The sequence below is a fragment of the Halyomorpha halys genome, unplaced genomic scaffold, assembly GCF_000696795.3.
Source record: "Halyomorpha halys isolate HHAL.00 unplaced genomic scaffold, Hhal_1.1 Scaffold113.1, whole genome shotgun sequence".
Lineage (NCBI taxonomy): Eukaryota > Metazoa > Arthropoda > Insecta > Hemiptera > Pentatomidae > Halyomorpha > Halyomorpha halys.
Window position 1 is genome coordinate 141,446 of NW_027111402.1, and position 4,111 is coordinate 145,556.

The 4,111-nt window shown below is 30.6% G+C and overlaps 1 protein-coding gene across 1 annotated transcript in view; it reads right to left on the minus strand.

The window, feature by feature from the left end:
- The window catches only part of LOC106677924 (alkaline phosphatase), a gene marked incomplete at both ends in the record, with an annotated part of 709,077 nt that overhangs the window by 113,602 nt on the left and 591,364 nt on the right, over positions 1-4,111 (minus strand).

Sequence of the window (4,111 nt, forward strand, 5' to 3'; positions counted from 1 at the left end):
ATACATCAAAACTATTCACCTGATAAAAATATTTTATATATAAAGTATAATTATCTCCTTATTTTGTCATTAGTGCTAATATTGTTTCATATGATTGTCACCTAATAAATAAAAAAATCTTTTTATATTATCACCAGTTATGCATATTTAAGGAGAATAATTACCTTCCTGAAGGTTATCTTTCATTAATATAACAACCATATAGATTAGATTTTTATTCAGGGCGATCAACATCTAGGTTATTACACCCTTTTTACTTTATTTATCTTCTTGTCTTTGACATTTGATAGTTGAATGTAGACTATTTCCTTTTTACAATGGTCGTTATTGGTGGATTTTAGTATATAGTTAAGTTTCTTTCAGAAATTTTATCATTTTGTCTATGGATTCTGCTGAGTCTTTGAGGGCCAATTCTCTTGTACGAAGGATTTTATTATTTTCGAAGGCTTGACGAAATGATGAGGATTCTTCAATTATATGCTTTATCGATAATGGGGAATGACAGGTTTGGCATATAGGTTGGTCCTCTTTTGTGATTAAGTGGAGGTGTGTTAATTTGGAACGTCCTATTCTTACTCTTGCAACAGCCACTTATTCTCTTCTGTTTCCCCTTATGGGACTTGTCCACTTTTGTGTGTTTTTTTTAAACATTTCTTAGTTTATTGGTGAGTGGTACGTCAGCCCACATTGAATCCCAACATTTTCGGATTCTGTTCCTTAAAAATGCCTTTATGTCTTTCGGCTCGTAAATTTGGAGTGGTGGTACGTTCATTGTAGCAGCCTCTTTAGCCGCTTTATCCGCTGCCAAACAACCATATAGACTATAAAACAATTATCTCCTACCTCTATTACCACAAAGATGAACAAACTAACTAAAATTAACAATTTTTTATAAAAATATTTCTTTTATAAACAATTTTTGTTAACAATAACAAATAACAAAGATTAAAATAATTCTAAATTCTATAAAATTACATAAAAACTAAAACGTAATTTATTTATAATATCTATTTAATGTGTGCCTAAAGTGCTTCAACAATTTTACGTATGTCATCAAATAATAACATTTTTTTTAAGTAATGCTTTTTTTTTTCGTTTTGCTTATTAATTTTGTTATTTTATATTTTTTACTTAAATAATTTTAGAAAGTAACTAAAAATCGTAAAATTCTGGTTTAAAAATGGTTATATAATTATATTAATTAATATATTTGTTTTTGGAGATAGTCCCAAACAATTCGACATAATGATAAATTATTTCCAAAAATAAATAAATGTAATAAAATATGTAAGCATAACTTGCAAAAAATTAAATTAAGAAAAAATACAGATATGCCTTAATAGAGCTTAAAAAATTTAAAAAAAATAGTTTGAAAATATATAAATAAAAATAATCATTTATATTGCATAATAATAAACAATTTATAAAAACTAGTTTTATTATTTTTTTATATATTTTATAAGTTAAAAAATGTATCAATAATAATTATTGTTTATAGGGAAGTATTGTTTTGTTTACAACGAAAATATCATTGTCATAAAAAAAAATTATTTGCGCTACCTTGGGGCCAATAGAGTAGCTTGCCCTGCGACCTCTCTGCGCCCGGTGAAAAACTAGAGTGAGGAAGAGAACAAGAAAGTCACCTCTTTTCACCTCTTTGAGTATTTTCTTCAGGTTTTTTACTTGAAACACCCAGTGAATTGACCTCCTAGAAGCTGTTCCCAGGGCAAAAGAAAAAGCAAATAAGATTGAGGAAAGGAGATATGGAACCTACTACTATTGAGTAAAATTGTGGCCAACTAATCCGAGTAAGTCTTACATATTTTTTTTCTACCCAGTCCAGGTGAACTACAGGTGCCTCGGCTCCATCATTATCATCAATGGACCCAATGTATTAAAATTAATTAACATATCGAATCCAAGTGTTCCATTTTGGCCATCTATTAACCCATGTGATTTATTAAGAACAATTTTAGAAGTACAAACTAATACTTGATCTACAAGCCAACAAAATCATAAAGGATTCATTGTCTGAAATCAAGTTAAAGGACGGATTGAGGGAGACAGAGATTTCCATGTTGGCTAAATATAAAAAAATTAATATCAATTTTTTAGTAGTTCATTTCTGTTTTTCCCTTCACATTTTATTCCTCAGCAATTTCATTAACCCGGGAGAAGTGCAGCCTTAAGAATTTTGCTCGTATTGGGAAATTAGGGTCTATATTTTCCTAGTATTTTACCTATTTTGTTTATACTTTTGTCTGCCTTCTTTTGACCCTTTGATGTTGTTACTGCAACTATTTTTTTCTTCTGTGGTTCACTCTTTTACCTCCTCAACTATACTCAATCAGTTTTGCTCAGGCCTCCTCGCAACGGTAAAACTGAGTGTTCCTCTCACTAGCACACTCCTAATGTAACATATTTTTCTTCTCATTTGAACATTTTGCTCACCAAGACACCTCCGGCGTTACTTATTTTAAATCATGAGGTGAGGCAAGAAGATCTTATATCTTTTACGAATCCTAGATTCTTCAGCCCCTCATAGACGAACTACAATTTATAATTTCAACTTCAAATTGCATTGTAGGTAATCTTACATATTTTTGTCATCGTCACATCTAAAAATATTAAAAAATCGGATATACGATGGAATAGGGGACAAAGAGTACGACACTCCTGCCGGGTTAATCATTTTCTATTTCCTCCAATTTATTATAGAATAATAGTTTTATTAAGGCTGAGGTGAAAATTGTTTAATAGAACCAGTTTTATAGAAAGTAATGATGTATGTGGTCTGTACCTCGTTAACTTTGCTTATAAACTTCCTCACTAATATATTAGTTGACTTTGAGCGGGCTAACAAGGTTGGAAGTATGGAATGGAGTTGAGAAGAGAGATCTCTTTGTGGCCTACTGGGAGCTCGCCGATACAATACAAGCTGCAGACAGAGTGAAAGCCTTGTTGTGCATAACAACACTCCTTGCGATAAGGCTATTGTTTCGTCTCTCTCAACCGGAACAGCTTAGTTATTCTGCTCTAGATCACTATATAAGGCATCGCATCTTACTTAATATTTTTCCTTTTCAATATTATGCATTCATTGATGTGATTTTCTTACACATTTTTGTTGTAGAACTTTGAGCACATCATACCTAACTAATTAGTTATATTTAACATTTCACTCCATATAGAATCCTTCCAGTTCTCAATGATATTACCTGTTGAAGCCAATGACCAAGTCTTTTGAATGAGATTTGAAAAAAATAGATAAATAAGAGAAACAAAATGGCGCGGCTATACACATTTGTTTGGAGAAGCTTAGAATTTAAGAGCAATTGATATATATATATCTCAAATATATTAAAATGTTTTAGTGATCATCGTGTAATAGTTTATTATACTCCTTCAGTGAATTGAAAATTTAACAATTATTTAAAAAACGTTTTAGTGATCACCGTGTAATAGTTTATTATACTCCTTCAGTGAATTGAAAATTTAACAATTATTTAAAAAACGTTTTAGTGATCACCGTGTAATAGTTTATTATACTCCTTCAGTGAATTAAAAATTTAACAATTATTATAAAACGTTTTTAGTGATCTCTGTGTACTTCTAACACAAACCTACTTTTTCAGACATTATTACCAACAGGACGCCGAGAAAGGTGACAAGCAAATAAAGGACGATTCAGAACTACTAACATACTACTGACATCATGAAACTTGTTGAGCCCCGTTATCGAACACCAGACGTAATACTGTTTCCCATATATATTTATCATATTCCCTTTCCTCAGTCCACTCTTAAAATGCATGATATGCAGTAAATGATATTTATTTCACCAATTTCTCTAATAATGCTACATCCATGTGGCTTAGAAATATTTTTAAAAAATAGAAAAAAACTGTAAAATGTTATTTTACTCTCTCAGCAAATTGAAAATTTCAAACTAGACGGCAAGTTGAAAATTAAGGACTGAACAGTTAGAAAAAAAAAAAAAGAAGAGCGATATAGCGTGCAATAAAAATACGAGAATTAAAAGGCTCAAATTGATGTCGGACGTTTATGAAGTTGAACAAATTGATTATTTGGACAACGGCGATTTAAAAAG